Source organism: Eschrichtius robustus, chromosome 13 (assembly GCF_028021215.1).
Source record: "Eschrichtius robustus isolate mEscRob2 chromosome 13, mEscRob2.pri, whole genome shotgun sequence".
Classification (NCBI taxonomy): Eukaryota; Metazoa; Chordata; class Mammalia; order Artiodactyla; family Eschrichtiidae; genus Eschrichtius; species Eschrichtius robustus.
Genome location: NC_090836.1, coordinates 60875841 through 60903839, shown reverse-complemented (window position 1 = coordinate 60903839; position 27999 = coordinate 60875841). Strand labels below are relative to the sequence as shown.

Here is a 27999-nt window from a genome sequence, read left to right as displayed (position 1 = left end):
CGAGCTGACAGCCACATGGCTGAGCTCCTGCCCAGGAAAGTGGGGCCAGGTTCACTAAAATACAGTGTCATCCACGAGCAAGCAGCCATGAAGACCACAGTCATCAGACACACAAACACACACACAGACACACGTCACAGGAGGTGGACGAGACCACAGGCTGCAGGGAGGCAGAGGTTGCATCATTAAGTTGAGGACAGGTGTCTAGGGGTTGGGGAGAGGGCGGGGGACACACAAGTTCTTGGCTTCTCCTGGGGAAAGATCTGTGGCTGAAGTGGCCAGTTTTCTTAAGCATCAGCATTTGCATCTAAAGGTTCAAGCAGCTGCCTTCAGGTTCTTTGTGCCTGAGGGCTGCACTTCAGTTCTCTGCTTTCTGGGGCTCCGTTGCATTTGCAGTGATGAGGTTCTCCACCTGGGCCTCCTCGTCCCCTGGAGCCCGTGGCTTCTGGTTAAAACTGCACTTGCATCTGCGACTTAGGATAAGCAGGATCCCCACCGAGAAGAGGACCACAGCAAACACCAATCCCCCGAGCCTCAGGGTCTGGTAGTCATAGTGAAAAGGGTCCTTTTCTTTCTCCTGCTCAGCTGCATTGGCCAGGACCGCCGGGGCCAGCAGGCCGCACAGGAAGAGCAGCGCCACCTCCATGGCGTCTGGGGACGGAGGGAGGAAAATGACTCTCTGGGTAGGAGACCCCCCACTCTAACCCTCAGCCCGGCAAGGGCCCCAATCGGATTCCCACCCCGATTCTGAGCTCTCTCCACACGGTGTGAGGTCGTCCTTCCTGTTCTTGACTTCCCCTTCGTTCTTCAAGACTCAGCTCAATCATCATCTCTTCGTGTCTTCAAGGAAGTGCCTCTCTTTTCTCTGCTCTCGCAACTATCTAAACAAACTTTTATCTTAGTATTTGCCACATTCTGTATCATGTGTTTCTTTGCCTATATCACTAGATTTTCAGGTTCCTGAGAGAAGATGGTATGTGGGGGGGGGGGGGGGTTGGTGTCTGGGGTGATTACATATTACTTACTTCTGTTCTCCCATCGTAGGCACCAGCTTTTTCTGGACTTAAGTAAACTGAGTATATGATCTTATACCAGAACTACCAAATGAGAAGGTAAAAACTGGCAAAATAATGAGGTTGGATGAAGCAGAGGGAGATTAGTGAAGAAGCAATCATCAGCTTACAACTGTTTCTCGGCTCCAAGGCAGACTGTAGGCACCTTGAACCTCCACCCTGCCACTGAATCAGGCAGTCTCCCCAAGTGTACTAATCACCTTTTACCTTAGGAAGTGAAGGATGAAAGTGTGTCCTGCTGAATATGTCAGTGGGGATCCTTCATAGGAAATGTAGCACCGTCAAAACTAGAATGGGATAGTGTTACGGGATGAATTGTGTCCCCTAAAAAAAAATGTTGAAATCCTAACCCCTAGTACTTGTGAATGTGACCGTATTTGGAAATAGGTTCTTTGCAGATGATCAACTCAAGGTGAAGCCATTAGGGGAGCCCTAGTTCAATATGACTGATATCCTTAAAAAGGAGGAAGTCTGTACACAGAGACAGACCCATGCAGAAGGAAGACATGCAAATGCGGAGAATGTCATGTGAGGACAAAGGCAGTGATCAGGGTGATGTTCCTAACAAGCCAACGAACACCATGGATTGCCAGCAAACCACCAGAGGCTAGGAGAGCGGCACGAAACAGACTCGCCCTCACAACCCTCAGAAGGAACCAAACCTGCCTACACCTTGATCTGGAACTTCTAGCCTCCAGAGCTATGAGACAAGAAAATTTCTTTTGCTTAAGCCACCCAGTTTGTGGTACTGTTACTGTAGCCCTAGCAAACTAATACAGATTTATTTGGGAAGCAATAAGGAAATCTCATTAAAAGATAAGTATACTAGAATTCAGTCAAGAAAATAAGTAAATGTAACCATCTTAACCAAAATACTGAAACAAAGAAAAAAATGTGTTACTTATCTCAGGCCAACAATTCCACTTAGCAGCTTTTCATCCACGTCTAGAAAGGAAAGCACTCCTCAGTCCCAGCCATTACTATTCTCTTTCCAAATGTTTGTGGTCCATTCTTGCTCATCTATTTCTATTCTTTCAACTGAACTTTAAGAGCACTTGTCAAGTTTATTTTAAGATAATACATAAAATGATTCAAGTAGATTATTAAATGACACCAAATACAGATTCAAAGATTTCTTATTAATGATATTCCTACTGCTTTTATAAAATCTGTTGTTAATGTGAACGAGATCTTAAACTTTTCTTATATTTAAACTGCCATTTGCCAGTTTAAAGGAAAACCTCAATTTCTATGCGTAATGGTCAGCTGCAGTCTCTAGAGCACGCTGCTTGGGGGCAAATCCTTACTTTTCCACTTGCTGTGAATGTGACTAAACAGGTTTTGGTACCAATTCCAGTGATGGCGGAGAAGGTTCCTACACCAAGTAGGAGTTCTCTAGTACGGAGGTCCCCAACCTTTTTGGCACGAGGGACTGGTTTTGTGGAAGACAATTTTTCCACAGACCGGGGGAAGCTGGGGAGATGGTTCAGGTGGTAATGCTAGCGATGGGGAGTGATGGGGTGCGGCAGATGAAGCTTCGCTCACTCGCCCGCCCGCCACTCATGTCCTGCTATGCGGCCCAGTTCCTAACAGGCTGAGGACCAGTAACGGTCCATGGCCCAGGGGTTGGGGACCCCTGCTCTAGGACACCAGCTGAGTGCCCTACAATTCAACTTAATTCTGACACTATATACCCAGAGATAGCACCAGATTCTCCAGGTTAAGGGTTCAGACTTACAAGACTGCCCCCCCGACCCCGCACAGCCCCCACCCCACTTCAGAGGTGTCAATCCTAAATGAGGGTTGTTACCTCTACCTCTGACCAGCTGGCTGGTTTCCAAGGACACCCTCCTCAAGTTTGATTCATTTGCTAGAGCAGCTCACAGTACTCAGAGAAACATTTTACTTACTAGATCATGGGTTTATTGTAAAAGGATATAACTCGGGAACAGCCACATGGAAGAGATGCACAGGGTAAGGCATGGGGAAAGTGCACAGAGCTTCCATCCCCTCTGCACGTGAGCCACTCTCCCCCATCTCCAAATGTTCACCAATCCAGATGTCTCCAAACCATGTCCTTGTTGGGTTTTATGGAGGCTTCATTACATAGGCATGATTGATTAAATTATTGACCACTGGTAATTGATTCAACCTCCAGGTCCTCTCCCCTCCCCCTCCCTCCCTTCCCCTCAAAGGTCAACGGGTAGGACTGAAAGTTCAACCCTCTAATCACTGGGTTGGTTGTCTGGCAACCAGCCCCCATCCCTAGGTGTCAGCTGGAAGTCACCTTATTAACATAACAAAAGACACTTTATCGCTCTCAACACTTAGGGAATCCTAACGGTTTTAGGAGCTTTGTGTCAGAAAGGAACAAGGACCAAATATATATTTCTTATTATAAATCACAGTACCACAGTGACTCTAGCCACTAAACCTTTTCAAGGCTCAGTTTTCCCTTCTGTAAAATAAGGATAATGTAATCGAGGAGAACCCTACGAGGCCTTCCCAGAATAGACCTCCACCCATGTCCTCCACCTGATTTTCGTCTGTAGAAAAACTTTAGTCAAAGAATAAATTTAATCAGAGAAGTGAGAAAATGCAGAAAGGAAGGAAAACAGTCAAGCAAGACAAAATAATAATACTTTGGCCATTAAACAAAGTCAAGGACATTTAGTTCTTCCTCAAGGACTATAGATAATATTCCGAGCCATATCCTTTGAGCTATTTTGCAGATACTGAACCCCCCAGCAGGTGGAAGAAGTTAACTGTATGCTGCCCACAAGCACGGTAGACCCCCCCAAACCATTTGCAACCAGAAGATTGTTGATGCTGACTCTCCATTACCTCACCACCGACCAATCAGAAGAACGTCCACGAGCTGACCACGCCCTGCTCTTTGAACACTGTAAGACTCCTCACTACCCCCTCCAGGGCGGGCACACAGTCTTGAGGGCATTAGCCCGATGTGGCCCACTTTGCCTGGCAAAGCAATAAAACTATTTCTCTCTACTTCACCCAAAACTCTGTCTCCGAGATTTAATCCGGCCCCGGTACACAGAGGCCGAATTTTGGCAACAATAATGGTAATACTAGCCACACAAGGAGATCAGAATTCAGTGAGAAAATAGACATAAAATGCTTAGTAAATGCCTCATATATAGTAAGACCTCAGTGAATGTCAGCTATCACTTTTGCTGTCCTTAGTATTAGGTATGTATTAATTTCCTAATGATACATTAGAAAAATTATAACTGTCATGGAGGTCTGCCTTAAAAAAAGACAACCCCCCCAAAAGCCGAAAATCACTTAAAAAATAATATCACTTAAAAATAAAAACTAAAAAGGCTACGATGTATTCTCTGAATGTTAATTTTCTCCCTAGTATATATGTCATTTATAACAAAGTGAAGCTGAAAAATAGTGGTATGCATACAGAAAAAGAAAAAAGTGACTGAGTAGAAACTTCCCAAAATATTTTATCTTTAAAAATCTCCTGGGGCTTCCCTGGTGACGCACTGGATGGGAATCCGCCTGCCAATGCAGGGGACACGGGTTCGATCCCTGGTCTGGGAAGATCCCACGTGCTGCGGAGCAACTAAGCCCCGTACGCCACCACTACTGAGCATGCACTCTGGAGCTCATGAGCCACGGCTGCTGAGGCCCGCGTGCCTAGAGTCCGTGCTCCACAACGAGAGAAGCCACTGCAATGAGAGGCCCGCGCACCGCAGCGAAGAGTGACCCCCCTCGCTGCAACTAGAGAAAGCCCGCATGCAGCAACAAAGACCCAACACAGCCAAAAATAAATAAATAAATTTATATTAAAAAAATCGCCTAGGGCTTCCCTGGTGGTGCAGTGGTTGAGAGTCTGCCTGCCAATGCAGGGGACACGGGTTCGTGCCCTGGTCTGGGAGGATCCCACGTGCCGCGGAGCGGCTGGGCCCGTGAGCCACAATTACTGAGCCTGCGCGTCTGGAGCCTGTGCTCCGCAACAGTAGAGGCCGCGATGGTCAGAGGCCCGCGCACCGCGATGAAGAGTGGCCCCCGCTTGCCACAACTGGGGAAAGCCCTCGCACAGAAACGGAGACCCAACACAGCCATAAATAAATAAAAATAAATAAATAAATAAATTTATTAAAAAAAAAAAAAATCGCCTAAATATTCTCAGCAGATTATCTTAACTGTATACAAAATATAATAATTCAAGATAGAAATTATTTTAGTCCATTAATGTTCTCCTTCTCTAATTGAAAATTACTTTCTTCAAATAAAGACATAAAATGCTCTAGGTAAGATTCAAGAGAACATTACTCAACATGCAAAATGTTTCAGTAATCATAGCTTCCTTAATTAAGACTTTTTTATTCCCTCAAATCTGAATAGCATACAATATACAGTGAAATCAGACATGTGATCTAACAAAATGTATGTAATCTATAATCCGGTCCTGATATGGTTTACTTAAAATCGTCACTATAAGCAAGGGCTGTGATTTACTTTTAAGTTACTTAGAAATATAAAGTAATAACTTGAAAGACATCTTTGCCAGTATCTCTGCCAAATCCTCACTCCCCCAAGGTTGGAGAATATGCAATACTTGTTAAATGGAAGCTCTTGAGGTGCATAGCTGCTGAAGTGTATAACAAACACATTTATCCTGAGAGTTTTTGTCAATATGTGAAATCTGATTTTGCTTACACCTCCATGTTAAATAAATATATGTGTAGTCTAACATGTATCTCTCCTTTGGAAAAAAAAGAATTACTCATACCAGGAGCAATTAATACCAATAACTAGTTTTCTACATTGCCATGGAAAAACTCTCAAAAACCAGGAAATTACTTTAATACCAATAAACTTGAACACCTTGCAAAATACTTTCTGCTACAGTGTCCTATAAGTCAATTTTCACTATTTAAAATGACTCATTTTACTAATACAGAGGAAGACATATCTGCTTAATTGAACAGAAGAATTTAACATACTTCCATAGGTCTCTCATCTATATTCACCAAATAAGTCACTTTCTGACTCAAAAGGCTTGATATTCATCTGTCAATATGCTAACAAAAAATGAAAATGACAAACAGTAAGATTCCCGTTTATTAGATTAAAAAACTGAGGTCCAGGGAGATTTTTGCCCAAGATTAAAGAGTGAGTTAGTGGTTGAGTGAGAAATTAAAACTGAAATCATTGCACTCCATTTTCTCCCTTGATAGCTTATTCATCTACATTTTAAAATAGACGACAGACAACTGAGATACAGAGGCAGTAAAGAACCTAGAAGTGTGTCAGTCCTATATCATTGAAAGTTCACTCTTATTTTAAAAAGTAGTCTGTTTTTAAAGTCATAAGAATGACTACACTTTAATAAAGAATAAAAAGAATTTTTTTTAAATTAAACTTGTGCAGGAGTCCTCTAAAATCTGCTGAAAAGAAGCTATTTTTGCAGTTGATATGTCTTGTCAATTACAAACTGGATTTAATTTGAACTTCCTACTTGCAAATTTTAGCTTTTGCCATGAATTATAGTGGTTTTCATGATTAAAAAAAAACAGTAACTCACAGCTTTGACATTTATGTTCCTATGTGAATAATACAATAAATAAATCATCCCTATTTCCTTTATTTTATTAAGCAGCAAAGGTGTGGTTTATAATTATTATCATTATTAAATAAGCAAACAATTATCAAGTTCCACATAGGATTAGTCCAGAAATTAGAACTTGACCCACTTGCTGGATAAAATGGTTTCTTAACAAGAATTAGATATTCTTCTCTTAAAAACTCAATTTCATGATCTAATGTTTAGGAGATTCTCCTCAGCCACTCTGTGAAGATTTTTCTAACACTGGTCTTCAGGTAATACTTGGAGTTTAATTTTTCTATTAATTTGGAAACAGCTCAAGTCTAGACTGGTAAAATGTTCCTATTAACAGTAAGTATGTAATACTTCAGTTTGCACCTCTTGAAGAAAGGGGTGAGTGAAGGATACCCCATCAATCCCCCACTCCATTAACAAGTTCTGCTTGCATTTTTTTTTTGTCTATATTGGAGTTCAAATAAGATTTAATTTTTTTACTAGATCTTTATTGGAGTATAATTGCTTCACAATACTGTGTTAGTTTTTGTTGTACAACAAAGTGAATCAGCCATATGCATACATATATCCCCATATCCCTTCCCTCTTGAGCCTCCCTTCCACCCTCCCTATCCCATCCCTCTAGGTGGTCACAAAGCACCGAGCTGATCTCCCTGTGCTATGCTGCTGCTTCCCACTAGCTATCTATTTTACATTTCGTAGTGTATATAGATCCATGCTACTCTCACTTTGCTCCAGCTTACCCCTCCCACCCCGTGTCCTCAAGTCCATTCTCTATGCCTACATCTTTATTCCTGCCCTGCCACTAGGCTCATCAGTACCTTTTTTTGTTGTTGTTGTTAGATTCCATATACATGTGTTAGCATACGGTATTTGTTTTTCTCTTTCTGACTTACTTCACTCTGTATGACAGACTCTGGGTCCATCCACCTCACTACAAATAACTCAATTTCACTTCTTTTTATGGCTAGTATTCCAGTGTGTATATATATATATATATATATATGCCACATCTGCTTTATCCATTCATCTGTCGATGGACACTTAGGTTGCTTCCATGACCTGGCTATTACAAATAGTGCTGCAATGAACATTGTGGTCCATGTCTCTTTTTGAATTATGGTTTTCTCAGGGTATATGCCCGGTAGTGGGATTGCTGGGTCATATGGTAGTTCTATTTTAGATTTTTGAGGAACCTCCATACTGTTCTCCATAGTGGCTGTATCAATTTACATTCCCACCAACAGTGCAGGAGGGTGCCTTTTTCACCACATCCTCTCCAGCATTTATTGTTTCTAGATTTTTTGATAATGGCCATTCTGACTGGTGTGAGGTGATACCTCACTGTAGTTTTGATTTGCATTTCTCTAATTAGTGATGTTGAGCATCTTTTCATGTGCCTCTTGACCATCTGTATGTCTTCTTTGGTGAAATGTCTATTCAGGTCTTCTGCCCGATTTTTGATTGGGTTGTTTGTTTTCTTGATATTGAGCTCCATGAGGTGTTTGTATCTTTTGGAGATTAATCCTTTGTCCGTTGTTTGGCTTTTCATCTTATTTATGGTTTCCTTTGCTGTGCAAAAGCTTTGAAGTTTCATTAGGTCCCATTTGTTTATTTTTGTTTTTATTTCCATTACTCTAGGAGGTGGATCAAAAAAGATCTTGCTGTGATTTATGTCAAACAGTGTTTTTCTTATGCTTTCCTCTAAGAGTTTTCTAGTGTCCGGTGTTACATTGAGGTCTTTAATCCATTTTGAGTTTATTTTTGTGTATGGTGTTAGGTAGTGTTCTAATTTCATTCTTTTACATGTAGCTATCCAGTTTTCCCAGCACCACTTATTGAAGAGGCTGTCTTTTCTCCACTGTATGTTCTTGCCTCCTTTGTCATAAATTAGGTGACTATATGTGTGTGGGTTTATCTCTGGGATTTCTATCCTGTACCATTGATCTATGTTTCTGTTTTTGTGCCAGTACTATATTGTCTTGATTACTGTAGCTTTGTAGTATAGTTTGAAGTTGGGGAGCCTGATTCCTCCAGCTCCGTTTTTTCTTTCTCAAGATTGCTTTGGCTATTCGGGGTCTTTTGTGTTTCCATACGAATTGTAAAATTTTTTGTTCTAATTCTGCGAAAAATGCCATTGGTAGTTTGATAGGGATTGCAATGAATCTGTAGATTGCTTTGGGTAGTATAGTCATTTTCACAATATTGATTCTTCCAGTCCAAGAACATGGTGTATTTCTCCATCTCTTTATGTCATCTTTCATTCCTTTCATCAGTGTTTTACAGTTTTCTGAGTACAAGTCTTTCGCCTCCCTAGGTAGGTTTATTCCTAGGTATGTTATTCTTTTTCTTACAATGGTAAACGGGACTGTTTCCTTAATTTCTCTTTCTGATCTTTCGTTGTTAGTGTATAGGAATGCCAGAGATTTCTGTGGATTAATTTTGTATCCTGCAACCTTACCAAATTCATTGATTAGTTCTAGTAGTTTTCTGGTGTCATCTTTAGGATTTTCTATGCATAGTGTCATATCATCTGCAAACAGTGACAGTTCTGCTTCTTCTTTTCCAGTTTGGATTCCTTTTATTTCTTTTTCTTCTCTGATTGCCATGGCTAGGACTTCCAAGACTATGTTGAATAAGAGTGGCGAGAGTGGACATCCTTGTCTTGTTCCTGATCTTTGTGGAAATGCTTTCAGTTTTTCACCATTAAGTATGATGTTTGTTGTGGGTTTGCCATATATGGCCTTCATTATGTTGAGGGAGGTTCCCTCTATGCCCATTTTCTGGAGAGTTTTTATCATAAATGGGTGTTGAATTTTGTCAAAAGCTTGTTCTGCATCTATCAAGATGATCATATGGCTTTTATTCTTCGATTTGTTAATATGGGGTATCACATTGATTGATTTATATATACTGAAGAATCCTTGCACCCCTGGGATAAATACCACTTGATCATGGTGTATGATCCTTTTAATATGTTGTTGGATTCTGTTTGTTAGTATTTTGTTCAGGATTTTTGCATCTATGTTCATCAGTGATATTGCTCTATAATTTTCTTTTTGGGGGGATATCTTTTTCTGCTTTTGGTATCAAGGTGATGGTGGCTTTGTAGGATGAATTTGGGAGTGTTCCTCCCTCTGCATTTTTTTTGGAAGAGTTTGAAAGGATCAGTGTTAGCTCTTCTCTAAATGTTTCATAGAATTTGCCTGTGAAGCCGTCTGGCCCTGGACTTCTGTTTGTTGGAAGATTTTTAACCACAGTTTCAATTTCATTACTTGTGATAGGTCTGTTTATATTTTCTAATTCTTCCTGCTTCAGTCTTGGAAAATTGTACCTTTCCAAGAATTTGTCCATTTCTTCGTGGTTGTCCATTCTAATTTTATTGATTTGCATCCTCTACCTTTTTTTCTTGATGAGTCTGGCTAAGGGTTTATCTGTTTTGTTTATCTTCCCAAAGAACCAGCTTTTAGCTTTATTGATCTTTGCTATTGTTTTCTTCATTTCTATTTCACTTATTTCTGCTCGGATCTTTATGATTTCTTTCCTTCTTCTGACTTTGGGTTTTCTTTGTTCTTCTTTCTCTAGTTGCCTTAGGTATAGGGTTAGATTGTTTATTTGAGATTTTTCTTGTTTCTTGAGGTGAGACTGAATTGCTATAAACTTCCCTCTTAGGACTGCTTTTGCCACTTCCCATAGGTTTTGGGTGGTTGTGTTTTCATTGTCATTTGTTTATAGGTATATTTTAATTTCTTCTTTGATTTCTTCAGTGATCTCTTGGTTATTTAGTAGCGCACTGTTTAGCCTCCACGTATTTGTGGTTTTTACAATGTTTTTCCTGTAATTGATTTCCAATCTCATAGCGATGTGGTCAGAAAAGATACTTGACACGATTTCAATGTTCTTAAATTTTCCGAGGCTTGATTTGTGACCCAAGATGTGATCCATCCTGGAGAATGTTCCACGTGCACTTGAGAAGAAAGTGTATTCTTCCACTTTTGGGGGGAATGTTCTATAAATATCAATTAAATCTATCTGGTCTATTGTGTCATTTAAAGCTTGTGTCGCCTTATTTGTTTTCTGTTTGGATGATCTGTCCATTGGTGTAAGTGGGGTGTTAAAGTCCCCTACTATTATTGTGTTACTGTTGATTTCCCCCTTCATGGTTGTTAGCATTTGCCTTATGTATTGAGGTGCTCCTATGTTGGGTGCGTAAGCATTTATAATTGTTATATCTTCTTCTTGGATGGATCCCTTGATCAATATGTAGTGTGCTTCCTTATCTCTCGTGACCGTCTTTATTTTAAAGTCTATTTTATCTGATACAAGTATTGTTACTCTAGCTTTCTTTTGATTTCCATTTGCATGGAATATCTTTTTCCATCCCTTCACTTTCAGTCTGTGTGTGTCCCTAGGTCTGAAGTGGGTCTCTTGTAGAAAGCATATATATGGCTCTTGTTTTGTATCCATTCAGCCAGTCTGTGTCTTTTGGTTGGGGCATTTAATCCATTTACAATCAAGTTTATTATCGATATGTATGTTCCTATTACCATTTTCTTAATTGTTTTGGGTTTGTTTTTGTGGGTCTTTTTCTTCTCTTGTGTTTCCCATCTAGAGAAGTTCCTTTAGCATTAGTTGTAAAGCTGGTTTGGTGGTGCTGAATTCTCTTAGCTTTTGCTTGTCTGGAAAGCTTTTGATTTCTCCGTCGAATCTGAATGAGATCCTTGCTGGGTAGAGTAATCTTGGTTGTAGGTTTTTCCCTTTCATCACTTTAAGTATATCCTGTCACTCCCTTCTGGCCTGCAGAGTTTCTGCTGAAAAATCAGCTGATAACCTTATGGGGATTCCTTTGTATGTTATTTTTTGGTTTTCCCTTGCTGCTTTTAATATTTTTTCTTTACATTTAATTTTTGTTAGTTTGATTAATATGTGTCTTGGTGTGTTTCTCCTAGGGTTTATCCTGTATGGGACTCTCTGTGCTTCCTGGACTTAATTGACTATTTCCTTTCCCATATTAGGGAAGTTTTCCACTATAATCTCTTCAAATATTTTCTCAGACTCTTTCTTTTTCTCTTCTTCTTCTAGGACCCCTATAATTTGATGTTGGTGTGTTTCATGTTGTCCCAGAGATCTCTGAGATTGCCTTCAATTCTTTTCATTCTTTTTTCTTTATTCTGCTCCTCGGCAGTTATATCCACCATTTTGTCTTCCAGCTTACTTATTCTTTCTTCTGCCTCAGTTATTCTGTTTTTGACTCCTTTTCGTGTATTTTTCATTTCAGTTTTTGTGTTGTTCATCTCTGTTTGTTTTTTCTTTAGTTCTTCTAGATCTTTGTTAAACATTTCGTGTATTTTCTCAATCCATGCCTCCATTCTATTTCTGAGATTCTGGATCATCTTTACTATCATTACTCTGAATTCTTTTTCATGTAGATTGCCTATTCCCTCTTTATTTATTTGGTCTTGTAGGTTTTTACCTTGCTCCTTCATGTGTGACTGTTTTTTTTGCCATCTCATTTTTTTTTTTTTCCTTTTTTTCATGAGTGGGATTGTGTTCCTGTCTTACTGGTTGTTTGGCCTGAGGCTTCCAACACTGGAGTTTGTAGGCTGTTGGGTAGGGCTGGGTCTTGATGCTGAGATGAGGACTTCTGGGAGACCTCACTCAGATGAATATTCCCTGGGGTCTGAGGTTCTCTGTTAGTCCAGTGGTTTGCACTCGGAGCTCCCACCACAGGAGCTTCAGTCCAATCCCTGGCTTGTGAACCAAGATCACACAAGCTGCATGGCGCAGCAAAAAAAAAAAAAAAAAAAGGAGAACAATAAGAAAGTAAAAAACAAAATTAGACTAGGAAACTAATGGATATGTTAGAAAAAATATAAAAATAAAAATATAGATGAAACAACAATCGGAAGGTAAAACGGAACCACAATAGTAAGAAAGAGGAGGAGGAAAAAAAAAAAAAGTTGAAAAGGCCTTGGCTGTGGAGGGCAGGGCCTAAGTAGGGACAAGGTTTGGGCAGTGGGTGGGGCCTATGCTTAGGACCCACAGGGCTGGAAAAGGCCCTGGGGGATGTGGGGGGTGTGGCTTAGGCTCAACGGAACAGAAGGGGCCCAGGCGTGCCTCCCACCTGTAGTCTCAGAGGGTGGGGGACCCCACCTGGGAGCCCAGCAGGCTTCCTGGGTTCGAGTAGGTGGGGCAGATGCCCTCCGCTCCTCTCCTGCTTCTCTGGTCCCGGAGGTCCTGTCCCACCTGCCTCTCCTGATCTCTCTGGCCTCCCTCCTATGTCCCCAGGACCCACTCAGCCTGGAGGGGGCTTTGGAGGATGGGGGACCAGCCTGGGAGCTCAGCAGGCTCCCCGTGCCCGAGTAGGCAGGGCAAACGCCCTCCACTCCTTTCCCGCTCCTCTGGTCCTAGAGGGCCCCTGCTGCCTGCTTCTTCTGTTCTCTCCTGGCCTCCCTCCTACATCCCTAGGCCCAACTGGGTCTGGAGGGGACCTCTGAGGGCATAGGACCCGGTCCCAGAGCCAGGCAGACTTCCCCGGCCGACTGGGCAGGGGAAACGCTGGGCCAGCTCCCCCTGATCTGAGCCCCAGAAGGCCCCTCCAGGCGTGGGAACCCCTCCCCCCTCTAAGCCACCCCTCAGGGCGCTGGGCCTGTCTGGCCTCCACTTCTCCTCCCCCCTCAGTTCCCCCACGTCCTACTGGTTCGCTTGGGGGTTCTTCCTGTCTCCTTGGGCGTCAGGGTGCCCCACCAGCGTCCAGCAGGCGCCCTAGTTGTGGGAAGACGTGAACTCTGTCTTCCCACACTGCCATCTTGACTCCGCCCTATCCCATTTCAGATTTAATTTTTAAATTGGGTTCTGCTGACTTAAAATAATTGAGACTGTCTAAACTTAGAGAAAGAAAAAAATAGTGAACTAGGGGTAATTTACAATCAAACACTGATATTTCAATAATTCACTTATCCAGTACATATTTATTGAGCATCTATTGTACATCAGGATGGGGGAGGAAAATATAATTTCCTCTACCTTTCTAGGTTCTTCTGGCTAGTCCAAGAATTAAAGAAACATTAGACAGATTAATAGGAGAAAATCAAATTTTAATTACACGCATTCAGGGATTCCATAAAGATATGGGGCCCAAGGACAAGTTAGACAATTGAAGCTTATTATGCCATCTGAGAGAAGGAGAAGAGGGTAGGGGTTTGGGACTTCAAAAGAAAGAAAGGCAACTACAGGAAGATGAAAAAGAGCAAATGTTTGGTGAACAAAAGTTTGCTAGTAAATAAATATTTGCTGGGCCATGCAAAGTCAATAGGACCCAGAGAGGACTTTGATCAAAGAGGCAGAGCTAAGTTTCCCCCAGTCTACCACACCTAGCTCATATTATACTTTAGTTATTTATGGTGATAGTGCCTCTTCCTGGAACAGGCCCTTTATCTAAATTCTTTTAGGCAGTAAAGTGGAGGAAGTAAAAGCTCTTCCTGAGCCTTTTGTTTCTTAAAGACAATCAGCCCCAAATAATCCTCAAGACAAAGAGACATATTTGGGGGTGGCAAGTTTTGTTCCCTTACATCAGGCACTGAGAAATCATACATGGTTAACAAGATAAAATTCCTGCCCTTAGGAAATTTCCAGTTGAATAAGTAGACATTATTATATAAATGGCAAAATATACAATACAATGCATATATACATGCTATAAAGAAAAATAAAGAGGAACAAGGAGATAGGATCTAATGGGTAGTTACTTTTGATAAGATCATCAGGGAATGTCTATCATCTCTGATAGGAGGTCGCATTTGAACATATTCCCAAAATATGTCGCTAGTGAAAAAGCACTTCAGACTGAAGGAGCAATAATTTAAAGGACGAAATGAGACTGGTGTATTCAAGTAAGCAATAAAAAAATCATATAAATAGAGAGGAATAAGCACAAAGGCAATGGTGGGTTCGGTCAGAAAGGTAACCAGGAGTCAGATCATGGAGGGCCTCATAAGCTGACATAAGGACTTGTTCTAAATTTGATGGGAAGCAACAGAGGGAGTGTTGGGTTGCACCACGCAGCCCTGCAAGCCCTGTACTTGCCCAGCATTAATACTGAAGAAAGAGCCCTGCAGTCAGTGACAGAGACATCAATGGTTTAATAGCTGGGGGATCTTACACGTATGAAGAAAGAAGGTCTTGGATTGACACCCCATCGTGGATGGCAGACTGCAGGCAGGACATGGCAGCAGCCTTCCCTCTGGGGCAGGAGAGGGAGCTACCAGTTATAGGGGGAACTGACCTCAGGTTAGCTCATCAGTTACCAGGTGAACCAGCAGAGGGGCATGTCCCTCCTAGCCCCTCGGGCTAATGACCTTCACTGGGCATATGTCTTCCCCCTTGATAAACTATCATAGTGGAGCCCTTCTGATCTAAAGATTAGAGCAATCACTACTTGGAGCCATGGTCAAGTACATAAGCATTTACTGGTTAGGCTCCATGATTAAGAGGGAAGGTCAGTCATATGAGTACGGTGTAGGTGAAGCAGGGACTGGTCGAGCAGGAGATGTACAGAGAGCAAGAGAATAGCCATTTTTGGTGGCCTGGTCATACAGGGAGAGACTGATGTAAATGTGATTTATATTTTTAAAAGCTCACTCTTGGTTGTTGTTTAGACAATAGAATCGGGCAGCAGGGAAGGTTGTAAAAAAGTTGCAAGAGAGAGAGTAGTTTAGAGGCTGGTTCAATAATACAGGAGGAAGAAGATGGTGACGTGGACTAGGGAGTAGCAGTAGAAATAGGGAGAATGAGTAAAACACAGTATACATGTTGAAGGTACAAGCCTAGAGGACTTGCTGATGAGTTGCATGAAGGCTATACAGAAGACAGAATCAAGACTGACTCTTCAATAGTTTACCTAAGCATCCCTCTACCTGGGGCTGCCATTTGTTAAAATGAAGAAGATGGAAGATGGAGCAGGCTTGGTGGGGGAAACAAGGGTTCTATGGTGGGAATGTTTACCTGTTTAACATCACAAATGTCAAATAAGTTAGAGCTCACAGAAGGTCAGAGGTGACCTAGTAAGCCTCATGCCTACATGGCCCATATTTTTCAGAACTTGGGCCACAAGAAAGTGGCCCTCATGTTGCGATCAGTTATTCCCGAGAAGGAAAGGGGGAACAAGGAAACGGTGGGGAAGGAGAGCGCTTAAGCAAACAGTCAATTTCAGGGAACACATCTCATGTTTCAGAATCTGTCACATTTTTAAACCTAGCAAATAGCAAAATTGAGGGTCTGCTCTGACAGTGTCAGATTTTGTGTATCTGTTGTCAAACATATCAGTCACTGAAGATAAGAGAGGAAAAAAACTACAAATAAATGATTACAGAAAAGGAAATATGCTGTTCCTCTTTCTTAGACAGTGGTTGATTTATTTCGAACAATATAGTGCTGTGTTATAGTTGACATGTTTTTTGTACTGAGCCTAGACAGTGAATCTCAGATTGCTGAGCTCAGATGTGAAATGTGTCACAAGTATTACAAAGATATTACTACAAATTTCATGAAAGTGTTAAAGTTTACTATTAATAAGTCTTTGCTCTGTTTGAATCAGGGTTAATATATCAATACAATTCCCATACATTTGCTTTCTGCAGTGCTTCACTGGGAGAGAATGAATGGGTTGGGAAGACAATTAGTAATTCGTCTGGCTTGTGTGAATGTGCTTAGGTATACACTACCCATTTGTGCTCTGAAGGTGGTAAAATTTAAGAAATACTGGTTTAGACAATTAACTGCATAGACTTAGAAATGTTAAGATGAACTATTTTCAGGCCTACCTTATTAATGTGCTTAACTTAAATGTGTTAACAGTCACCAGTGTCTAATAAATGAGGCAAGAGAACATTTCCTGAGCTCTCAAATTCTAAACACTGAGCAATTTGACTCATAGCTCAGATAACAGGTAGATTCTAAACATGCCACTTTCAACAGGATTTAAAGGAAATCCACAGAGCAGCATGTATTTGTGACTTTTACCCCTCTCGTTTCCCAACACAACTCTTCTTTTTCTTAGGAATAACAAATTTCCTAAGAAAACAATTGTACAGAGAAGAAAGTCATAATTAGATTTGATTATTGGCTTTTCTTAACAGACAATGAAGCCTATTCAACCATCATAATCCCAAGCATCCAGGGCATCTCTCAACAACTTGAGTCTTTGCCATATTTATATGTGTACATTCCCTAATCCGATTCAAATTCACATCTGTTCCAAGCTCTTTCATTCTACCCTCTGGAACTCCCTAGGCATCATTAGCAAATTCTCCTATCTCCTTAATTTCTTTTCTGAGTGTTTTGTTTTGTTTCTTTGTTTCTTTCCTGAGTGTTTTAGCTCTAATTGAAACTTGGCTATATCTTGAAGGACACTCTCTCAAATGGGGGTGATTTTTCTTTCACATCCCACAACACACAAGCCTGGAAGTGTCATCCTTGTTTAAAGCTACTTACACCACCTTCCTAAAAATCCCAGCTTTGAGTAAGTGATACCGCCTGTTTCCCGAATTCATCTGCTGTTGCCTCCCAGGCATCGCATTTCATTAAGTGCTGCCTCATTGATGATCAGGAAACACTGACTTTGTTTCCACCACTCTTCTGTCATCCTTCTTGCATGTCTCAATAGCCACATGGATAATCCTTCAAAACGCTTGAGAGGCCTTGATCTCCTTAGTTCTAGTGTTCTTTTCCATCGACCACATCCAGACCATAGTCATACGCTGGACATTGTCATTCCCAATAACTGTACCACCCGGAAATGTCTTCATGTCAAGCAGTCCACTTCTTGCTTGTAACATCCTATCTGTACAGCCTTGTTCTGCCACTTCTTCTGCTTCAACAATACTTCACCCTCCTCTCTGGGATCTCCAACCTATTAATTCTACACATTCTCACAGCCACTCGTCCTCTCATATCCTAGGTCCCCATTTCACCCAGGTTAGATGATATGGGCATCACTGCAATTATTTAATAATTTCCTTCCTGTTATCTTCAACTCCCTGGCCCTCTCTCCATCATTCTCACTCAGCAAAACCTCCACACTACTCTATGCCTATCCCGTGCCTGCACTGACTTGCTAATGGTATAAGTTTTAAATTTATGACCATATAGTTAAGTGGGCCCCTCTGCTGTGCAGCAATCATACTGTATTTCTGTTATGATTTTGCTCTCCCACCCTCTAAGACAATTATCTCACAACTCTCCTCTTCTCAATCTCAGCCATTCTCTACTATCTCCTTTCTTAATTTGAAATTAGAGGTTGCAGAGAAAAATGGACATCTTAATACTGACAAAATCAAGGTTTCCAGGCATTACTCATTTTCGGTGACAATGTGAAATAAATTATATAAGGGTACTTGATATAATAGCCTTCATGTGAATATAGGATATGAATACAGTGTGTTATATATAAGATGTGAATATGTATGTAATCAGTATATATAAATAAATAAATTGTATACAAATATACCATATTTAGTTTTTAAAGGTATATATTAATAAATTGATACATAGTGTATAAATAATATAGTATATAATTATTGTTTATTAATACAAATTTAAATTCCATTAATGTACGTATTCTTTATATACTTAGGATCAAAACAAATGCCTTTAAGAAGAACAGAGTGTACTAAGTATTTTGAATGTACCAATTCAGTTCAATTCTTAGCTGGTTTGAGGGATTTGTAATTTTTACATTGTTGAACAATGAGGTTATCGAGTAATATAGGATTCAACAAACTGCAGCCTATGGGCCAAATCTGGCCAGCCATATGTTTTTGTAAATAACATTTTATTGGGACATAGCCATGTTTATTAATTTATATGTTGTCTATGGTTGCCACTGTCTTGCAAGAGTTGAAAAGTTGCAGCCTAGATGGCATATGGTTCACAAAGCTGAAAATATTTTCTACCTGACCCTTTACAGAGAAAGTTTGCTGACCACTATGATATTGATTATGGAGACTTCTTTACATGATTAAAATTCTTTCTAATCACAGATTTTTTTCACTACAGATAAGAGGGAGAGGCAAAGTAACGATACTTTAAAAGGTAAAGCAATAATTTCTTCTTAAGTAGTCAAAGTAATTGAAGCAAAATAGAATGGTAATGGAAAGGCCTGCATAATTCAAGTGGTTGCTACAGTCTTTATTTTGGCCTATTCCTCATTGTCATCCCCACCTCAGCCTAAGCAAACAGCGTTGTAAATGACCCAAGCCCATGCACAGAAGTGTTAGACAGCTTGGGCTGCCATAACAAAATACCATAGACTTAAACCACAAAAATTCATTTTCTCACAGTTCTGGAAGCTAGAAATCTGAGTTCAGGTCACCAGCATGGTTAGGTTCTAGCAAGAGCTCTCTTCCTTTCTTCTTGGCTTGTCGACACCCACCTTTCGCTGTGTCCTCATGTGGAAGATAGAGATCTCTCTCTCTTCCTCTTCTTATAAAACACCAAAGCTAATGGATTAGGACTCTACCCTTATGACCTCATTTAACCTCAATTACCTCTTAATTACCTCCTGTCTCCAAATACAGTCACAAGGAGAATTAAATCTTCAACATATGAATTTGGGGGACATACAATTCAATCCATAGCAATAAGAATTCATGATCTGGGGTATATCCAAATTTCTGCTACAGACATGGAGTATTAGTTTTGCCCAGGAGAGGAATTTTGCTCATCAAGTTTCATACCATTTACCAGCTGGCTTATTAGTATTAATACAAATTAACAGGTTATATCTCAATGTACTTAAGCTAAATGATCCTAGACGTTATCAACCTACCAATTATTTTACAGCTTAGTGAATATTTTTCTGTCTGTAAAATAAAAAGAATTGCTAAACTACTTAAAGGCTAAAACCATCCGATTTTATACTATTGAAGACACACTCTAGGTCACTCATGGATTATTTCCCATACGAATATAGAACCCACAAGGAAAAATAATAAAGCCAATAAAGAATACATCTAAGTTATAAACCATTAAAATTCCTCCAACTGAAAAATGGCATTTGGGACTCAACGGCTCTCAAAATTACCGTTTAAAAAGCTTAAACGCCCTAAGCTTTAAGGCGTAATATTTACAACTACCTGTAATATTTACAACTACCATATTGGATTTGCTCTGCTTGTATATTGCAACCTCCCTTAGTAAAGTTTGTCTTACACTTCAGTCTGCTTTACATTTCAAAGTCCATAAGCAGCAGCATCAAGATTCTCCAAGAGACAGGAATGAAAAATTTTGAGACTAAAAGATGGACCAGTAGTCCATTTTACATTTGAAATCTCTCAAAAAGTTTTAGTCTCAATCCTAGATCCCCCAGTGTCATGGTAGATAAAGTCATAATGTTAAAACTTTAAAAAATAGCTGATTTTTTGCTTTTAATGAGAATGGCATTTTTGTTCAGCTTTTTTTTTTTTAACATCTTTATTGGAGTATAATTGCTTTACAATGGTGTGTTAGTTTCTGCTGTATAATAAAGTGAATCAGTGATAATACTTCATTCAAATGATTGTATCACTTCTACATTAGCTAGAATTTTGTTCCTAACATTCTTTTTACTTTGTAATAATCTCCCAATATCCATCCATGTTGAATTTTATATGGTTTGCTGAGGATTTGTCTCCTATATTTGACAAGGGAGTGAACAAAATACGTACACCTCACTCAGGTTACAATAGCACATCTGCTTCTCACCTTACAAAATTATAAGTAGATATTCTATAGTTTACAGCAAGGATGTTTATTACCCGTTATTATCTGGTGAGATCAAAAGACTTTAATGCCAAAGGCAAAGGGATGCCCTGATTATGATTACCACTTAGAATTCCTAAACCTTAGAAATTGTAATCAATAAGTAATCATGGCAAATCTTTACAGTGGAAACATCTGAAAAGTTCTGAATTGGAAAAGGAACACTATCACAATTACACTGGAACAAAGAAAAGAAAAAAAAAATGTATTTTGACTCTTTCTCTCCTAAGAGCATTTTGCCTTAATTGACTTTTAGATACTTAACCTTACTTTACATAACTATCCCTCAGTCTCAGTTTCTTGAAATGAAGCTATTTGGAAAAACCTTCTGATCTCAATATAAGCTATTTTAGCTCTCAAGTTTATGGCAATAGTCACCTTTCTTTTAAAACTGCCTGATTGGCAGTGCAGTAATCCCCAGCCTAGACCTTAATGAAATGGTCCTCCCTTTCTCTAGGGCTTTGGATAGCAATTTGGCTATAATTAATTCCAGATTGACCAACGGCCAGTGGAGGAAGTAACTCACTCTCAGAAGAGGATTATTACAACCACAATTTTGTTCTAAATACAGCTGCTCCATCTAGAAGACACAGAAAATACAAATTATTTATCTTGCTATGTTAATTTCAAATGACCAAGAAAAAGAGAAGGAGGCATAAAAACATTGTTCCCTTTCATTGTAGCTACACAGAAAAAGTAAGCCACAGGGGGGAGAAAAGAAACCTCGTTTTTCAAACTTGTCACAGTTTTCTAAACTGTACTTGAAACTGACATCAAACCTTCATTTGAAGTCCTATTGTAAAGTAGTAAACTCTGTTGATCCTCCCTTCAAAATATTCAGAATCTGCCTATTTCTCACCACCTCCACTGCTATGACTCTGGTCCGATACAGTATTAATTTCTTGGATTAATATAATAGTTTCTCTCTGCTTTGGGTTTGACTCCCCTTCCCCCAACAACCTGTTCTTCATGAAACAGCCAATGTGATCCCTTAAAAATGTAAGTCATGCCAGATCATGCCTGCTATGGACTGAATTATATCCCCCAAAATTCATTCGCTGAAGCCCTAACTCCCAATGTGATGGTATCTGGAGATGGGACCTTAAGAAGCAGGTATTCAGGTTTAGAAGAGGTCAAAAGAATAGGGCCCTCATGATGAGAGTAGTATTCTCATAAAAATAAGCACCAGAGAGCTTGCTTTGTCTCCCTCTGCCATGGGAAAACATACCAAGAAGGTGGACGTCTGCAAACCAGGAAGAGAGCTCTCACCAGAACTCAACCATACTGGCACTCTGATCTCAGACTTCCAGCCTCCAGAACTGTGAGAAAATAAAATTCTGTTGTTAAAGCCACCCAGTCTATGGATTTTGTTATGGCAGCCCAAGCCACTAGAGCAATGCCTTTGCTCAAAATAAAAGTGAATGTCATTCAGTGGCTAACCAACAGGATCCTTCACCACCTGGCACAGTTACTTCTCAGACTTCATCTCACCCCACTCTGTCTCATTCACTCTGCATCAGGCACACTGGTTCTTCAACAAGTCAGATACCCTCTTCCTTAGAGTTCCCACACTCTTTCAGATTTTGAATCAAATGTCACCATTTTCAGCAAGGCATTCCCTGACCATCCAACCTGTTTAAAACTTCAACCCCTCCCCCCACCAATATTTCTGACACTTGCTTCTCTGCTTTATTTTCTCTAGAGTACTTATCACTTTCTAACATTATATACTTATTTTATTGTTTGCCTCTCTGCCCTATTAAAATATAAGCCCAATGAGGATGGGGATTGTTGTCTCTTTGGTTACCTGCAGATTCTTCAGTATCTAATAGAACAGTATCTAGTATATAACAGGTATTTAACAACGTTATCAAATCCATGAGTAAATGTTGTTTTCATTTCCAAGAACAACAAGAGCTCATAGACAACTAGATACTTATTTCATTTTCAGATTGCAAAATCATCCCAGGTACGAAGTATGGCCTCTTAATAGCCTCAGTCTAGAGTCGCCAAGATAATAAACCAAAAGCTCAATACTTCTTCTTGGTATCAACTCACCCATTTTTCACCAAATATTTCCTTTACATAAATTCTAATCGGAAAGTGGCTGCAACTATAACTAATTCAACTTTCACCTCTTTCACTTGTATTTACCAAAAAAAGAGTTTCCTTGGTAGTTTAAATGAACATCACCATTATTTCTTTGTTTATTCTGTTAAAAAGAAATCATATTTTATTTCATTCACAAAGTAGCCAAAGCTTTGCCTTTTTCCCCTTTCTAGTGTGGTAAAGATAGTTAAAAGAGAAAGAAGTCAGCGATTACTCATTCATTCAACAATAATTTATTGATTACCTACCTTGGGCCAAGCACTGTTCTAGGCAGAGAGAATAGAGCAGAAGACAAACAGACCAAAAAAATGTCTGTTCTCATAGAACAGTCACATTTGGCAAAGGAGGAGAGGTAGCTTGGAGACAGATAATAAATAAAATAAAACATAAATAAAATACGTATTAAGAAAGATAATAGAAAGTGCCATGGAGAAAAGTAAATCAGGGAAGAGAGGTGGGAAGTGATTGGCAAGGCTGCAATTTAAGTAGGGGGATCAAAGAAGACCTCACTGGAAAAGGTGATATTTCAGTCATGCACATATCTGAAGGAAAAGTGTTCTGGGCTGAGGGAAGAATGAATGCAAAGAACCAAGGCTGGCACATGCTTGGTGTGTTGGAGAAAAAACAAGGATGGCACTGCAGCTGAAACAGAGAGAGTGAGAAGGAGAGAAGTAGGAGATAAAGTTGGAGTAGCAGCAAGTGGCCAGATCCTCAAGGGTCTTGCAGGCCAAAGAAGAATTCTGGATTCTACTCTATTATTAATGGGAAGCCATTGGAACGTTTGAGCAGGAGTGCAGCATGACCAGGTAAGTCCAATATCCTTCCCAAGAACTCAGTAAATTCAAGTATCTCACATTCTCGTATCACTTTAACTTCACATCTCAGTGAGGTTGAACTCTTCACCCAGGCAAGAATGAGAGTAGTAGCTTTGGAAATGCGGAGAAGTGATCAGACTCCAAATACACTCAGAATGTGGAACCAAAAGGATTTGTTGATGGTTTAGATGAGTAACATGAGAGAAAAACATTACAAGTCTAAGGATTTTTTTACCTGAACAACTTTTGAAGGCATGAAGCTCCCCTTTACTGAGATGGGGAAGACTATGGAAGGAGCAAGATAGTGGTTTAATATCTGAAGCTAAATATGAACATGTTAATTTGAGATATTCATTAGGCATCCAAATGTAGCTATCAAATAGTCAGTAGAATGTAGAAATTTGGAGTGGAGGAGCAAGAACCAGGCTGGAGATGTAAATTTGGGAATCCAGCATCAGCAGATGGCATTTAAGCCATGAGGCTGGATGAGGTCCACCAACATAGGTATCAAAGAGAAGAGATGCAAAACCGGAGTCCTGGGGCACTCCAGTATTAAGCCGCTAGAGAGGGGAAGAGGAGGAGAAACTGGACTTGGAAAGAACGTCCAGTAAAGAAAAACAAACCCCCAAAACAGGAAAATGTGTTGCCTTGAAAGACAAGTGAAAAATGTGTTTCAAGGATTTGAAGAGAACAACTGTGTCAGATGCTGTTGACAGCTCAAGATGAAGACTGAGAATTGGCCACTGGATTTAGCAATGTAGAAGCATTATTGAACTCAACAAGAGCAGTTTTAGTATAGTGTTGGGGGCAAAAGCCTGATGTAGAGTGCACTCAAGAGACAAGGGAAAGCAAGAAATTGGAGTCAGTGGAGACGGACAACCCTTTCAAGCAGTTTAGCTGTAAAATAAAGGAGAGAATGATATAGTAGCTGCAGTCAGTGTGCATGTGTGTGGTTAGGCTGAGAGAAATAGCACTACGTTTTTAATGCTGATGGGGAAAGACCCAACAATGATGGAGAATTGAAGATCCAGGAAAGAGAAGAGAGAACTGCTAAAGGGATGTCCTTGAGCAGGTCAGAGAGGATGGGATCAGGTGCACAAGAGGAGGAGGTGTCCATTACTGGACGAACACCACTCGACCCATATTGATAGGAAAGAGAGCAGAGCATATGGCACAAGACTCGTGCAATGACTACATAGGAAAATGTTGAAAGTAGTTATTTCCTAGCTTAATGGCAAAGTTGTAAGGGCCAAATACCTCTGTTGGAATATGTAAAACAATGCCTTGGAGGCATCTATAAATAAGCCCTGATTAAGTTAAGCACTTTCTAAAGTTGCATTCATTTTCAGGATAAACAATATTTCACAAAACCCTGACTGAATTCGTGAAAATATACTTAGGAGTAAATCCAAAGTTGTGAAGCTCTGAAATTCTTAAAACCAGAGAAGGAGGGAGGAGGGCGGTAAACAAATTGAACAAGTAACAATACTGGCAAACTAGCTAAATAATAAAAAACTTCTCTTTAACTAGACTGTAAGCTTCTAGTGGAAGAGGCCACTGTTGCTGAGTACAATATACATAGTAACTACTCAATAAATGCTGTTGAATTAATTAGTTAATTCAGTTCTACAGCTGGTTTGTGTTGCATAAAATTCTCCACCCAGTGTACTTGTGGTTTGCTAGTTTATAGCAGTAATAATCTTATGCATCATTCCCACTGGAAGGCATTGTTTTCATTGATTTGTTTATTTCTTTTTTTGTATTAGTAACTGAACATTATAAACATTGAGCATCATATATATGTTTTGTTTGCTAGTACAGTCTTGGAAGCGTATAGCATGTAATAGCTGCAAAACAGCTTAACAAGAACAGTTAAATGGCCATATTATAGAATAATTAATGAAGGGGGAAATGCCTTGCTAAACTGTGTTCAAATACTTGTTAAATATTGAAGTAACTGTGTCTGTTTTAATAGGGTTTGGCGGTGTTTCAGCACAAATGGTTATCAGAGTGAAGGTTAGGAACATATAAAAATATTTTCCATTAAAAGACATGATAACTGTTGGGTTGATGAGAAAATCACCACATGAAGGGTTTTTCAGAAATAAATTACCTTCATAAAATTGGGAGACTATAGTTATTTGATTCCAAAGAGGGGGAAAAGGATAGTCATTTGAAGAAACTTATTTCTCTAAAGTACCTGGTAAACTAGAAGGCAAAGAACTGCCTCATCTGATTTCCTAAGAAATGCACTAGTAATGTTAACCTACAGAGATCCTTATGTTCATCTCCACCAAGAAACCACATCATTAAATAGCTCCAGTGTATATTCAAATATTTTTAGGGATTCTGGTTGAAGGAAGCATCTTGGGAGTGAACAGACATTATACATAATTAGATCAGACTATATAAAGAGCTTCTAGAGGTTTTATTTTAAAAAGCAGTGTTAACTTGAGGCTATCAACAAAACATATATATAGCACTCAATATTTACCTAATCAAAAGGAAGGTAAGAAAAGTCATCATTTAAAAAAATTAAGCCTCAAATAATAACTCAAGTATGAGAGGTATAATTAAAATGAGAATAGTATTATATGATTATCACCTCAAATTAAAAACAACAATTACACCCATTACTTAAAGAAAAAAGATACATAACCACAGAGAGTGAAATGTATAGCAGTCAATACAAATATTTTCTGAAGGAAAAAACTCCAAAGCTTTACTACTTGCAAATAGCAAATCATCATCATCACCATCAACATCATCATCATCATCACCTCCATCATCAACGCCACAATAAAGAAATGGATCTATCTGTTATAGCTTGAACAAAACTCAGTCATTCAAGCTAGCCTCTCTTATTCATGAACTTCAATAGGGCAATTTATCCCATAGCTTATCTATTCCATTATAGAAAAATAGATAGACTCCATCAACATGATACATAGAGCCTAAGGTATCCATGGCTTTCCCCACCACACAATTCTCAAAATCACTTCTCCCCTTTCTTTTCCACCTCTGATTAAATCTGTTTCTTTTTTCAGGACTTTCGTAAAGATAAGGCTTCTTTTTATGTCCCTTTCATGCCTACAGCATCGTGCAATGAGCCCACATTCTTAACTACATGGTTCTACACTTTTGCCCCACAAAACTTTGGAGCTTGATTATATTCTATATAGTGAGTCCCTAATCCATTAATTCCTGTAAATATCATATTCTCTCCTTAACGAAATCACAATCTCCTTGAAGCCATAAATTCTTGTTACAAAATACCTGTGCTCCCGCTACAATTACAGCACTGTGCCAAGGAAGTAACAAATTCTTCATAAAAGCATGGTGTCCTGAAAAGAAGCAATCAAGCAAACTCCTTTATGGAACGTATTGATTTACAAAGTAGCAGCAAAAGAAAACTGAAAACTATTATAATTAATTGAAATCTAAATAGGATGAATAACAAGATATTCCAATACAAATCTGAGTCACTTTATCTGCCACCTAATTGACTTATTAAAAAATAAAACTATCATGAAAAAACATTTAAAATACTCAAATATATCTTCTGATTGATGAAATTATGAGTTATAAGACATGTGCTTATTTATTTTTTTAACAAATTTTCTATAAGGACCATATATTACTTTTTAACATCAATATGAAATTAACAAAAATAGTTACTACATTATTCCTCTAGCAATCAGATTACCTAGTTTATTAAGGTGACCCATATTTTAATCTCTGAATTCTCAAAGTTCCTGGAATCTGTTTCATCAGAATCCCAAGAATCTGGAGCCAGAGAACCTGGGTTTGAATTATAAATCCACTAATTCCTGCTGTGTGATCTGAGTACATTACTTAGTCACTTAGTGCCGAAATTTCGTCACCTGGAAAATGAGAGAATAACAGCCACTACGTCAAAATGCTGTAATAAAGATTAAATGGGTTAGAATGTACGAAGCCCTTAAGAGTGGCCCACATTTAGTAAACACAAACTCATTTGTTTTTGTAGTTGTGGTCAGTAAGTTTTGGGGATAAGAAGAAAGATAAGTTAATTATAAGTCTATAACAACCTTCTTTTAAAGTAAACCTCCATGCCTCAGAGAGTTCTCATGAAAATAGGGCACAGAGCTATAGAAAGGCTTGCTGTACTGTATCAAGCAGATTCTATACCTCACATTACAACTTAACAACAAGAAAGAGAAAATCTCTACAAACCTCCTACTAATAGTTTTAATTACCTAATGGAGAGATTTAAAAACAAATCCTTACACAGCATACCCTCCTGCCTATTTGGGCTTTAAAATGTTAAAGGAATATCCTTACGCAACAAGGAGAATCAATATTGTCCCAACTGCAAGCATTAGAATTCCTCTTAGGGAACTACTCTGATAAACTACTTGGAGCGGAAACTCAAATCCTTAGAGCTGAGCTAGCATAAGGTGATACAATGGCAGAGAAAGTTAAGACTATTCAGCATTAGAAATGAAAAAAAAAATTGGGGAAGAGAGCAGATATTGCTGAGTTTATGACAGAACAGCAAAGTGATTTTTAAGAAAAGAAGGATTCAATATTACATTTTAAGGGTTTGTTTGGGGTTTTTGCAATG

The 27999-nt window shown here is 39.3% G+C and overlaps 1 protein-coding gene and 1 pseudogene across 1 annotated transcript in view; both read right to left on the bottom strand.

The window, feature by feature from the left end:
• Positions 1 to 27999, bottom strand: part of TRHDE (thyrotropin releasing hormone degrading enzyme) — a 394881-nt gene that overhangs the window by 235647 nt on the left and 131235 nt on the right. The window lies entirely within an intron of this gene.
• On the bottom strand, positions 134 to 648 carry LOC137775237 (FXYD domain-containing ion transport regulator 6 pseudogene; annotated as a pseudogene).